This window comes from Pinus tabuliformis, chromosome 4_1 (assembly GCF_031772625.1).
Source record: "Pinus tabuliformis cultivar Carrire ecotype Pingquan chromosome 4_1, CPIR1, whole genome shotgun sequence".
NCBI classification, from domain to species: Eukaryota; Viridiplantae; Streptophyta; class Pinopsida; order Pinales; family Pinaceae; genus Pinus; species Pinus tabuliformis.
The window spans coordinates 569,507,527-569,522,945 of NC_142303.1; positions in this window are offsets into that span (position 1 = coordinate 569,507,527).

Genomic DNA, 15,419 nt, shown 5'->3' on the forward strand with positions numbered 1-15,419 from the left:
TTAGCCTCTCACTAATAAAAAATTAATTAAAAATTACCCTTCAATAACATAATTATGTTAAATTTTTTAATATATTTATCATAAGAAAAAAACAAGACCAAAACAAACTAATGACTTGTTAAACGATAAAGTTTGTTTTACTGAGTTTTTGATAGGATATAAGTTCTTCTCCAAAATACAAAATATTACAATTATGTGCAAATATGGAAATCTATTCCACTCACATTAGACCTGCCATTATTATAATCAATGTGCTCATATTTCATTATTTTCAATTTTCCATTTGGGTTTTGATTAAACCGTTTAAATGTTGTAATTTCAATGAAAACAAATGGATTTTTTCCACCAAAGAGAACAAAAAAGTTTCCCGAGAAGAAATTTTCATCTCAAGGACTGTGGATTTTATGTGAGGCTATCTTCTAGGATCCCCGACCTCTCCCCCATCATAATCACATGAAATCAAGTGGGGTATGGGTTTGTAGTAAATCCAACATATTGTATTAAAAGTGTTTTAATATTTCATAAAGTTTTCGTAGATGAGTGTTGGCCAGTAACCAATCCTCAACACATTAAAAACAATTACTCCATCAGACATGCATAACCAGCTCAACTATAATCCACCTTATTTATTTTACTTATTATTAGTGAGAAACAACAAGACAATATATGGTTTGTGTATATCTTTCACATGACAATTTTTATTTTTTTGGACCTTATAGGTAGTCAGTGATAAATAATCAAATACCATTTTTAAGCATGTTTTTATGCGATTGGGTTCACAACTATCCTCAAAATTTTAAAATATGCTTGATATACGTCAACCATCCTCAAAATCTTAAATATGCTTGATAGACCACATGTCATAGATATATTTACTTCATTGATGGTGGTAAGTTCTTAGGAATTTTGCAGGCATTTTCAATTGTAGGAATTTTGGCTTTGTTTCCAAGTGAACAAGTACCTAGGTGTACTCTTCTATCCATGCATTAAGATAGCGGAATAGAAGTTCCTGGTGCAAAAGTCATAATTGCAAAGCCACATGATGTAGTTGAGATTATGTGAAAAATGTAAATATAATGTTGATTCTGTAGAATTTCAAAAATAAATGAAAATTTAACAATTGTTAATATTTCACTTGCAAAATTTTTACTCTTCAACTTAGAATGATAAACTAATGGCAGCTCTCTTTCTCCTTTGCATTGATTTTAGAATTGCCTCACAAAACTTTAGGTTTAATAACCCTCTAAAGTGAAGCTTAATAACTCTCTAAACTTAAAATTTATTAATAGTGAGATCAGATGAATTTTATCTAAATCATTGTTCCTATTATTTCTCAAAATTAAAAACTATTATAAATGTTAATTAAAAAATTGTCCTTGAAGTTAACTTATAAAATAATTTGGATAAGAGGAAACTGGTTTTCCACAACTCACCACTTAAAATAAATCCTTGCAATACTAAATTACTAATAACAAATAACAAACACATTTTCATAGTGATAAACATATTCTTAAAAATAAGATATTTAAATATATTTGAAACATTTACAATAATAAACTTATTTTTTAAACGGTAGAATACTTAAATATATAAAAAAACTTACATGGATGAAAGTTACCAAATACTGCACTCCAACCAAAAACATAAGTGTGAGGCAACATCCCATTGTTAATGTAATAATTGTTGAAGGTGTAGAAGACATGGACCTACACATTATCACGGTAGAAACACACTCCATCCTATTATATTGCATTGCAAACTATGCCCTAGAAACTTCCCAAAATTTATTAAACTAATATAAAAATCTCACTAGAATCTCAAATAAAAAAACCAACAACAACAAAATATATATTATTAAACTATGAAAACTGACAAAAACATGTAAGTAAACAAAATAACAACATAAAAATGTAAATTAAACTATGAAAACAAACAGAGAAACGAAACAACAAAATAAAAATGTATATTATTAAACTATAAAAACTATCCAAAAATATAAATAAATGGTATAGAAAAATATGTAATAGACAATCATATACCATTCCTTTCCTTTTTTTCAACCAAAAAAATGAAAAATATATCTACATGAACAAATAAACAAGCTACAAAGTAATAGAAAGGCAAAGTCAGTGAGAACAACCACCATTACTCGCTTTGCCATGCTTAAATGGCTACCTGGCACTCAACGCTCCTTCCCAACAAGAAAGGTCATCCTTTCCAATGTAATGTATTACATATTTAAAATATATAAAATAGAAAACTGTGTAATAAAATTTGTGAGACAGTGTGACACCCTTATCTGTAATAAAAGACAAACGAATTGACAAACGAAATTCGCGAAATTGTGAGTCACCCATATGAAACGAGTTGATGCACGAACCTTCATAGATTGTGATTCACCCATATGAAAAATGTTAGTACTTTTCCACTGTTTAAAATAAAGTAGTAAAACACGTTCAAAATGAGCTCTGACAGGCAAAATGCCCGTCAAATTCCAACCCTAGGTACAAGTATATCGGTCTATAAAATATAACTGAAGAGAACACATCGCATCAAAGTATATGATAGCGAAAATATGAGTGATATCATACTGGAAGGCCAACAGAAGCGAATCTTTCGCATCAATTTCCGAGTTATCTCCTGTAAATTATTATGCTGTCACATCGTGTGTCCATAGGACGGTAAAGATGGTTATTTAAAATTAAAGATTTAATATTTTTTAAACTCTCTGTAACGCGCAAAGGTGAAACGCCTCGTAAAGGTGAAATGCCTCACTTAAAAGACTGGGAAGCCATAAATCTTTATGCTATTGGGATTTTAATGCTTTATAGTATTCTCTTTTATGTATGATCATAGTCATTTTATGTGATAGTAATGGGTCACAATAAATGTGGTTACTGCATCTATACATTATTGCATTTGTGCGATGAGATCAATTAAAATGCTCACAACATCATACAGACAGATTTTTCGATAGAAACATTATATTACATTGAATGCAATAGCATTAAATATTACATTCTGATCGTACTTGTCAATTCAATTGGAATTTGGTTTTTATTTGTATCATATTTGTTAAACTTTTATTTTATTTATGATAAAGTAATGTTAGGACTTTTTTCTAAGAATATTTATCTTAATTGCCATGCTCATTCTAATCTTTTATTTATATTATAATATTTTTAAATAATTTAAAATAAATTATATAAAATTTATTATTAATTATTAATTTAATAAAAAATAATATGTTATTTACATTGATAAGCTCGAAGGTTATTTAGAAGAAGCAGGATGTGGTGGCACAATCTTAGCTGGGATAGTCATTATCCTTCTTCTCTATGCTGATGATATCGTCCTTTTGGCAAGGTGCCCTTCTGATCTTGATAAGCAACTCAAGCTTCTTAAGGATTTCTGCTCTACCATGGGTATGACTGTTAACACAGACAAAACAAAAGTTATGATTATCAAATCTAAGAAGGACACTTGCGCTAATTTTACGTATGACAATAATAACTTGGAGGAAGTATATTCTTACAAGTACCTAGGAATTGATATCCATCACAAGCTCAACTGGAACCATAGCATTGAGAAAAGGATCAATGGGGGATGGAAAGCTTACTTTGGTCTTGAAAATAATTGTAAAACAACAAACCTCGTAATGTGGGATAAAAAGAAGTTCCTCTTTGAAACTTTAGTCACTCCTGTTATCTTATATGGTTGTGAAGTTTGGGGCTGCAGCATCTCCAGAGAATCATGGAGAAAGATTGAGCAAATCCAGAAGCGTTTTATAACTTATAACCTGAAAATTAAAAGTAATACACCCTATCTTATTCTCCTTATAGAAGCAGGTCTTTCTTCTATTGAGAGCCTAGCTATGCTCAGGCTTCTGATGTACAAGCACAAGCTCAATAACATAGACAATCATAGACTTCCTAAGCTAGCTCTAAATTCCAGCCAAAATCACCTAAGGCTAAACCGAGGATGGCATAAGGACACAAGGGCCTGGTTAAACTATTGGGAGATCAATGAGAATGATGCTTTGCAAAACATAAATAACATTAAACATATTGTTACTTCTAAGTTCAAAGAAAAATTGTGGTGTGAGAAAGATTTAGCTTCTAAAAGAAAATTAAGTTATTATAAGAAGGTCATCAACCCCACCCTTGAAGATCAAAAGTATCTCTCTATTCTAACTAGCTCAAAAAAGAAAATTAATATAACAAAGATTAGAACGAATTCTCATGAGCTCCATAGTGAAACTGGCCGCTGGGCAGTTCCTAAAACGCCATGGATAGAAAGGATCTGCCATATTTGTGAGAATAGGAGCATCGAGGATGAAAACCACTTCCTCTTAGAGTGCCCTGCATACAACCACATTAGATCTCAATTTCACAAGCTTTGTTACAATACTGACCTTCCTAGCCTTTTACAATGCCAAAATTATAGTGAACTCGGGAGGCTTCTCTCCAAACTTTTTGAGCATAGGAATAAAATCTTAAATAAAAATAAATAATTTGTCTTTTTAGGTCCGATAGATCATTATTTGGTCTCAGCGGACGTTAACCATCATCATCATAATATAATTTATATTTAATAAAAAATAATTATTTTTACAATTATTTGAAAATACATACTTATGAATTAAAGATAATAAGTGAATTAAAATGTTATAATAATTTAAATTTTTATTTTTTTATAAAAAATAATTATTGACATATGGATATGATATAATTTTATATAAAAAAAATTATATATAATTTATAAAAAAATCGACAAAATTCAACATAAACATCAAACTTATTATTTAAATCTCATTTATTATTATCATTTTGTTTATAAAGAAGAAATACGTTGAATATAAAGAATAGATTTTAATCATTGAAATAATGGTATCTATATTAATACCAAATATTAATGTTTATGTTAATGTGATTATAATAATGATAATCCATGTTCATTGAGATCAAAATTAGTTTATCTCATTTTTAAAAGGTAAAGATTATTTAAATTTTTTAAAAATTTTGTTTTTAAAAGGGAAACTTTATTTAAATTCATTGAAATCATGTTTTTATGCTTTAAAAGTTGTAAGAGAAGCATTCCAAGATTATCATAGTTTTTTAGATTTGGGAGATTAGAAAGGTAAATGAGTTTTGATTTGAGAAATTGATTTTCATCTTCAACTATCACAAAGATGACAAATTTTTACATCCCACGGTTTTAGGAATTTTCCCAATGACCATTGTAGTTATGTAGTTCATGGGAGTTGATTCTTGTTTTAGTAATGTTGATTTCTTTTTTATACTAGTTAGAACTAAAAGATATTTTTGATCTTTTAGAATCCCGGTTACTCCCTCGTAATATCTTGGCTTCCTTTTAATGTCTAACTCTTCATTGCACCACAAATCCTCTTTAAATTTAGATACAATTATATTTTTAATATTGTCCATATGGGTAGGATGACATCCTCCTATATTCCTAATGATTTAACCAACACATCATCTTGATGCCATCTTTGCTTAAGGTATTGATAGTAATGGATAGAGTTGAAAAAAACTCTGGGGAGTCTCTTATCATCCATGTTGTTTATCTTGATCATGTACATTAGGTCCTTAACCATAGTTGATCTATAAACTATCATGGATATTCCACTAGATAGTCCATCAAAACATATATGTTACTTAAATATAAATCAATACTATGAAGGGTTAATTCCTTTAGACTCGATATCCCTTATTACCAATTTTGTTGTTTATGTATGCAATAAATTAAATGTGAAAAATAAATAAAAGTATTCACAATCACTCACAAACCACAATGAATGCCAATTATTTTCTGGAAAACCCTTTCAAAAGAAAATTCATTCGAAAGGTGAATCTACTATGTTCTCTTTTATCTCGAATTGAAATAATGCAAGTGCAAAGGAGAAGACATTATCTATGTAGTTATCTGAGACATGTGGTCCATGGGCTATTACAAAATGTAAACCCTCTCAATTGTGCTCTCTTTGTCTCTATCCACTCTGAGCTACCTAAACTTGACATGTGGCACATATTCTATAAGATATTGTAAAGTTCAATAGGATACTTAATTTGATCTACCTAATGGAATTTATGTAAGACATTATGTTGCATTGAGTTGTGTACATTATGTTATAGGGCTCCAAAGATAAATAAAGGAATTGTTTATCTATATATATATATATATATATAATAATAAAACTTAAATAATACTACACCACTTATCAATAGAGTTTTCATCTTTAGATGTTAGTAGTTAAGTGGTAAAGGCTCAAATCTTTATCTATTTTTGCAGATTTTCTTATATGGCATGTATAGTGTACTTTTCTTTTTCATAAATTCAACTTTAGTTTTCTTTTTCATAAATTAAAAATTAAAATAAATCTAAACCCATATATATTCTTTCTTCATGTACATGATACATCTATTATTATAACTAAGCAAAGTTCCTTGGTAATGATATGTTTTTCATGCGTGCAACATTTAGTAAGATATAAATATAAAAGTAACTTAACTTGCAAACTTGATAACTTGTAAATGAAACAAATAAATCCATTCTAACTACATTCCTCAAAACTAATGAAACATTGATAGAATATAACATCAAATCCACATCATGAATTTAAAAGTCAATGAAGACATCGTCATACACACAAGTTCAAATTCATGTATTTGTATTCCAAATTTATCTAGTTATACATTTTTCTTTTCTACAAAATGGAACTTCATTCCCAACATAGATAATGGAAGTTCATGTCCATGAATGACATTATGGAAATGCCGCCTCACGACTGATATAGAAATTGTGTGTATAAGTCACCATCGCCACTCTTGGCACTCCCAAGTGCATTTCCAAAGTGACATTGCTGCAAAAATTCAATAACCAATTAGTTGTAAAATCCAAAATGCATATAATCAATTTCATTAATTAATGACAAGTTTTTGATCAACTACTCATTCTCACCATGAAGATCTAAGGCAATGGAGAAGACTACCCTTCCTGGTTAGATGGTGGAGCACTTGGTGATGGATATAGGCATGGTTCAGGTGTGATGGATAAAGGCATGGTGGGAGAAAAATTAGAAAAATGTAGTGGGTTGGGGCGATGATACATCCCCATTAGTTGTACGATAGTGGGAATAACCCTAGGGCGAGGGATCACCCTGGGGGGGGGGGAAATTGGAATGTTAATGGTGGATGATTGGAACAATGAGAAGGGCGGATGGTTAAAGGGTAGGGGTGGGAATTGGGAAGGGTTTGGGGAGGCGGTTATAGGCATGGGAGAATTTATGAAGGAAAAAGGTGGTGGGTATGGCCGACAATACATCCCCATTGGTTGTACAATAGGGGGAAGCACCCTCGGGGAGGGAATTGGGATGGTACTGATTGGAGAAGTGCTCCCAATGCTATAGTTTCTTTCATCGACATGCTCATCAAATAATTGGAGTCGACAAGTTGGCCCGTCAACTGTAACAACAAAAAAAGTTCATATAGTTATGCCTATGCATTGCAAATGATAGTATATCATATTTCACATGAAAAATGCATAACATCAGATTTACCGTTTTTGTGTATAATAGAATGTTGCACTAACTCAGGCATGTGGTCCACAGTTCTTTGTCGTTGAGAAGACAACTCCAGTTGTTCATTCATGCTCTTTTTTTTGCACAAACTCGTTCAACCCTTTCAAATTGTAGTTTATCTTTCCCTGCATTTGACTTGTGACCACAACGCCTTTTCTTATTGACTGGCCTCAAAAAACTATGTTTTCTCTTGGTAGTGATCTTGGATGGAGTTATAGTATTGAAAAACATTTTGTTGTATTCTTGACATACTTTGTCTACCAAGTTGTTTAATGCATACGCCTGTTCCAAATTTATAGGTATTATGGATCTCAATTTCTCATGAGTTGATGAGTTAACACGTTTCATCTCATCATCTTCAAATAATGCACTATCCGGTCGTACATTGGTCGTTTCAACATTATATGAGAAATTATCTAAATCATCAATGCTTGTTTCATTATGATAATTTAGAATGGGAGGAGAATCTAAGCATGGTAGAAGCTCTGTTTAGATTTCTGGGCCCAATATAGGTGATTCATTCAAATCAAATAAAATTCTAGGAATTTTTGTAGTAGGATTAGTGACATTAGGGAATACATTTTCACCCAAACTAATGTTACTTGCCAACATCTCAACTTTCAATACATGTTTACATATGTTTCCATTTAAGGCCCACTTGCAATTACAAAAGTGTAGATTGGAATCTTTATATATGACATTGTACCAAATATCACAAGTATTGTTATTTTGGCTATGAACCCAATAATTGTTGTTAGTCTTTTCATCAAGCACACAATCTTCATTTGGGATTTGGTTAGCTCTACACCTGGATGAATTCAATTGTTCCTCAATTTTTCTGGGTCGTACAAAACCAGCTTCTTTTAAACGTTGCATATGATTGTAATATAATACAACCTTTGTCAACAACACATAAATCAACCAATCAACCTGCCTATGGCATGCATTGTTTTTCTCACTTAGGTACCTTTGCTTGATATACCGATGGTAAGACTCAATTGCATTATTTGTATTTTGATTGGAATGTGGAAAAATTTTGTACACTTTTTCCCACATATCTGTAGAAAGACATTTATTGGTTATGAATTAATAACTATACATATGACATGCAAAATAGAGTCATTAAAGCCACTTATAAGAAACTTACATATTTTTTTGCTGGCTAACCAAGTTGTTTTAAAATATTCCAAAAACTTTGTATGGTCACTGAATCCTTCAAATAATTTTTCAACTGCCTTTTTTACAGATTCATCATCTGCACATGTGTGCATGATTTCTCCTAAAGCATGGAAAATTCGGATTTGGTTTTCCCTTCCTTGGACTTTGTTTCCAACATTCTTCAACCATGCACGACGAACATGCCACACACATAATAATATTGTACAGTTGATTGAAGACCTGGAATAACATAATTTTTAGAGAGAATATACATTAAGAATATTTTTATGTCTCTTATAAAAAGAATAAACACATCACCTTAATGCTTCAATTTCAACAATAGCATCATCTGTAATGAAGGCTTTAACATGCCAATCTGGTTGCTCTTTCTTCCCAATGGCAAAGAGAGTTGACATCCATTTACAAATATCAACTATGGTAATGCGTGATGATATCACCCAAGCTACTGGAAGCTCATTGTGATGTTTGTCGAAGACCATTAAAGTGTAAAGTTGATACTACATTACAAACAAAGTACATAATTATATTTATATAAGATACAAGCATTAAAATGGTGTTGAATAAATGAATTAGATTTAGGATAATTTTGTACTCACCCCGTACTTATTTGTACTAAATGTTGAATCCATTGAGATTATATTGTTGTGAGAATATTTTAGCATCATTGAACACATCCACTTTGTCTGTATGCCTATGATAAAAGGGATGTTTTCAGCAAGATCTTGTTTCTGGTAGAAGAAAAAGCTCTCAGCGTGTTCCTTATACCAACATTCTACACTGATTGGATCACTTTGATCTTTAACATACTCTAGCCTTATGGTATCATTGTAAATGTTTAATATATCTTGTCTTGTCATGTATGTATCTCGAGATGTCCCTGTGTATAACTCACCGAGTCCATCCTTCACATCAGAGATGAACTTGTCCCATATCATTGTAACATTAAAACCTCTTTGGATTAAATGTTGGACAATAGATCACATATCCCTCGTTAAATGTGGTGCATAACTGAATCTCATAGGCCTACCGATTGCATCTTTTCCATGACAAACAACATTGGATTTATCAATATGCCTACATGCAATATATATTATTACAACATCATCTGGTCTAAGTTGAAGTCATCACACAATGAAGTGACATTGGCAACCAACTTTAATACTTTCACGTCAATTTGTTTTTCTTTTTGATCTGAGGATGCACTCATAATTATGTTGTTGCACTTCGGACCATATGCACACCAATAACTATATATAAAACATTTACAACAAATTAGAAATTACATTTATGCATATTGAAAAAAATTATACATATATTGAAAAAAGATATAAAGACTCACATAATGTACTCCAGATATGTTGAAAAATATGTTTGTCTGATATCCTTTGCTTTTTTACTTCATTAAGAAGTAAGAAGAAATTGAGTGAGTGCCCGTTCACTCGATTCTTCTCCTCTTATAAAATCATCAAGTCGACAATATGGAATAATTGCAACTTGGTCCCCATCAATCTCTGTCCATGTTAAATCTTCTGCTGAAAATTCAATCATATCCTCTGGGTCTTCAACTTCCAACTCATTAATCCTCTCCCACTTCTTGATACTTCAAATACCTATAAAAATTGCATCGAAAATAATTTGGTTTGAGTAGATATTATGGTCTTGATTAATGCATATCACTAAGAATAGAAATCAGATTTTTAGGTAACTATTTTATACTTTTCAAGTAAACCACTTTGGTAAAGGTAATATTTGGGTCATTAATCAACTTATAGATTTCATACAAATTTAGACTAACCATGTATGACATATGATGTCTTTGTGGAGGTGGTGTCACCATGTTGGTCTCATGGTACAACTTGTGATGAGTGGTTGAGGTGGAAGGGGTCGAAGGGAAATGCCTAACATGAAAATCTCATAAAATCAAGGATGTGCCCAATGAGGGAAAAGGTGATTTTGATGCCTCCCCTCAAATAACCTACAAGGAAACCTAACTTTACCCATTTCCCCAAGAAATTAAGAATCACTAGTCAATGGATCAACCATAAGTTGACGGGAATATTTATACCACACTTCTAAGACTCTAGGTATACCAGAACAATCCTTAAGAAGGTGATCACCCTTACAAAGCTTGCAAAGGTATTTGGGCATGTGTTGCATGTTGGAGGGTTCCTCAACATTGCCAACACTCACGGCCATGGTTGGTTTGTTAAACCATTTCTTATGTTACTTCTTCTACTTCTTCCCTATGTTATTCTTCTTATCCTCCTAGTTACCAGCATCAAGACTTTCACCAGGAGAAGAAGAAGAAAGGGTATAAGACATGATGGGAGAAGAACTGATTTATTCATGATAAAAGAATAGTAAAGTTTTATACAAGATTAATCAACATCCTACTCACTTGGCCCTTCTTCTCCTAATGGTGTATTTTATATATTTTATTAAAAGTATAAATATGAACATTCATTAATCAACTAATTAGCTAGTGGTTGGGTTGTTGAAATAATGGCCAACAACACAAACATTCAGTAAAATCTTGGAAGTTCCATGAAGCTTCAAAAAGCAACGATTTTGTTTCTTTTACCATTAATCAACATATGAAGAAATACTACTTTACATTTCACTATGTAGTCTTGTAAGGTCCTTCACTCTATAAAAATTTAAAAACATATTTAATATATTTATGTGTTATTCTTGTTATAGACATGATTGAACAAAACAAAACATTGTTGAAGAAGGTTTATACCTTGATGAATGTCATAGATCCATTAATAAATTTCGTTCATATTAAAAAAAACCATAGTAAGTATATACTAATTAGTTACTTTCTGTAAAGACAGTGTGCGTTAATTTTTAATATTTATTATTTATCGTATACCACTTTTTAAAATGCTAAATTGGAAGGTCCTGGTGGGGACCCAAGTTTTCTTTCCTATAATCTATTAGCTAGAGTCTATGATTGTTTCCTACAAGGATTTATTTACAATGCACATGAAATTATTATTTTTTATACAATAAGTTGCAATTATCATGGGACGATATATTGTGCTTTGTTTATCATATACTTGTGTTTTATGTTTTTTTTAAAGGAAGTTTCTAATATTTTTCGTTTAAAACAAAGAATGATTATTTATGTATGGTACTCCCAAGTGAATTTCCTGATTGATATTTATGCAAAAATTACATTAATCAATTAGTTGTAAAAAATTCCTAGGTAGACGCTGGACCACTTGGTGATGGATATAAGCATGGTTTACGCTTGATGGATAAAGGCATGGTGGAAGTGAAATAGGAAAAAAGGTAGTGGGTGTGGGCTATGATACACTCCCACTGATTGCACAATAGTGGGAATCAGTGTGCTAATAGGGGCCCTTCAAAGAGGGATGAAAGAGAGACATAACACCTCTCTTAGCAAACCCCCAAATATCGAGAGTAAAACCACTAAAAAATGTTGTGAATTAAGACAAGAGGCAATCCCCTCTATCAAATCTTCTTTCAGAAAACAAGACACAATGGTGGTGACTTACTAATGTTATAGAATAGGATAAGGATCGTGCAAATCAAGTAGCTCCAAAAGTTAACACTCACCAGATCAAACTTTATTTTGCAATCTAGTTCCTCTAGCTAAATCCCAAAGCATACAACCACAACCCCTAAATAATAAAGGGTGGAACCTCTCGCTGTATCGAAATTGTGTGGAACCAAATAGTTGCTCACATAAGCAACGTGCGGATTGATTTTCATATATCTCGATTAAAGCATTATGCTCCATTAAAGCATGCAAGAAGTTAACCCTAGACAGGTCTTAGATACCTTCTTCACCCACTTTAGTATTAAATCCAAATGAGTTTTCAATGGAGTAATGTGAACCATACGCCTTGTTACATTCTAAAAATCCATCACAACCTTCAAAATTTGAAAACAACGTTGATGGAAGCCTTCAAACCTTTCCATAGTGTATAAGATTCAGCATGATTATTTATTGAAATATCAAGAACCCAAACAAATGCACTTTCAATTAATCATATAGGATCTATAATAACCCCTATATCACTCACCACCCCACTCTATAACATGCTAATTACTAAGTTAAGAAAATTAGTAGAGTTTTTAGAATTTTAATTGAATAATCAATAATTATTAGTGGTAGGAATTTAATTTTCATGGAATGTTCTAGAATATTTATGTTTTTTCGGTCTTTTTAATTATTGATCAATTAAAAAAAAATTCCATACAACCAAGTATCATATAAAACAAGTTATGGTGTTTGGTCATGTGGTATTGATAAGCCTTCTTATTATATGAAAGCTTATTTACATTAGAAAATCTCCATGGTAAAGTGAGTGCAAATCCTCGTGATTAAAAATCTAGATACATGTTTTTATAAATGTATAGATGTTTAATTTATGTATTACTTGTTTTTATAATTAATAATAATAATATAATTTAAAATACAATTATAAATTAGTTAAGTTTTATGTTTTTTTAAATCTTAATAAAATGAGATATACTAAAGTAGTGTCTATTGTTATTGATTATGAATTGATATCTATTATTTACTAGTCATCTAATTTATATGGTTGCAGTAGTTTCATTGAACTTTTGTAATCAAACATATTGTTTTTCAAAAACACAAGCTCTGGAAGTAATTTTTTTCACTTTGATATATATTGAGAAAGGCATGTCTCTTTGAAAATTGATATCTACTAATATTTATTAGCCATCTCATTTTTATGACTGCACTAGTTTTATTATTTTGAATTTTTCTAACCGAACATAAACTTTGCAGCTAGTCCTAAGAATTAGAATCCTACTTTTGTTAGTACATTTGATGAACTCGGTAGGTTATTTATTTATTCAATATGTGTGTGCTTTTATTAAAATGTGTTAGTTGTATTTCTTTCTCCACTTATAAATAAATGTTAAGAAAATTGATTTGGCTCCTAAGACATAAAACTTAATAAACCATCACTGGTTCTATATCATTTGGTAACAAATTCCAAAATCTCAATGACAAATACATGAATTATTTCCATTTTAGTATAACAAAAATTTCCATTTAGATATTAACAAGAGTATTTTGGGAACATATTTCAATTTGTACAAAATATATTATGAAGTAAGTTTACACTTCTTTTCATTTTTTTAATGGATCATTTGAATTTGATCAAAATAATAAATTTTGGTAATAATAATAGTATATTTTACAGTCCTAATTACATTTCTAGAACAGTTAATGGACAAAAAGGAAACATTATTTATAAGTAATTAGAATTTATAATTATAGTGAAAGAAATATAGTTAATGGTTTCAATTTTCTTAATTAATTATAATTTGATTAATTATTTTATTATTTAAAAATATTTTGTTCATAAACTTAAATATTTCGTTTCAATTTTTATTTGTAGAAAATGTATATTTAGGTGAAACAGGAATTGGAATGTTTTGCATATCATTCTCTTAATATTCTTAATATGAAAAAGTAAGGTATTTATATATTGTTAAATGGATTGTTGGTCATTTCTGTGGTGAGGCGAGGGATGTGTATACAAAAAAATTACATAAATAAACAAAGTGAAAAATAAATTGTTACTTTCCATTTAAGTTAAGCTATGTGATAAATCAAACAAGAAAAATGGTTTTATTTTGTTTTGTGTATGATAAAAGATCCTATGAAGACCTATTCGTCCTTTCCACTCTCAAAGTAGTTGGGCCTTGTGGAGATATCTTTTATAAAAGACGGGTGCTGGGGCTACGTCTCAAAAGAACTAGTGACGCTTCCAGCAGCCAAAAGAATCAACCAAGGTAATGAATCAGGCTTTAGTGCTTCCCGCACCTCCACCTATAGGGAAACATGCCCTGAAATTTGGCCAATAAGATACCTTCGTCTCACGGGGGCAGTCAAGTCTTTAGATTCTTGGTAATCGATGATCAGTACCAAGCACTATACAAGTCGGGTAGCCCCATATAGTATCGCCTGCACTGAGCCTAAGCCGAACCCCCTCTGAATCGGGTCTCTATGCTGCCCGGGTAGTCTTTTCCGTGGGATGATTGAAGGAATTGAAGCACCCTAAAAGACAACTTTTATGTTTCAAAATGTAACATGACCATGGCGACTTATTTGATGCCTACCCCCAACAGTCCTAACCTAAACTATAAATTATTTTATGGCGCCTGTGGGGAAATTTAGTTTGTTCAAGTTATGATTGCTTTTAGGTGTCTTCCTTCACTTATGGTGTGAAAAAGTAAGCTCAAATAAACTATGAACAAAAGCTCTTGAAACTTGATGCCCTTTGTTCAAAGTATAGAGTAGCTTAGTGTGTGTAGTGCAATGTGTGTGTAAGTGACAAAGTGAACATAAAAAGTGGAATGATGTGGATATACGATGATCCTTTACAAAATCCTCTACTTTTACTAAGTTATGCTTGTTCCTTACCTGCAAATAAAATAATGTGTGGTTGATGGGCCACTTACTACCTTCCTATTACACTATGTGAGCCTAAAAAGGGAGACGGAAAACCAAGTGCTTTGAGAAAGCTTTCAGAAGCAAGCCCAGGATTGTCTAAAAGAAGCAAGGGAAGCAAGGGCTACTCCCTTTCTTTAATAACACTCGGTTCCTAGTCCCACTGCTAATGAAGTAAAA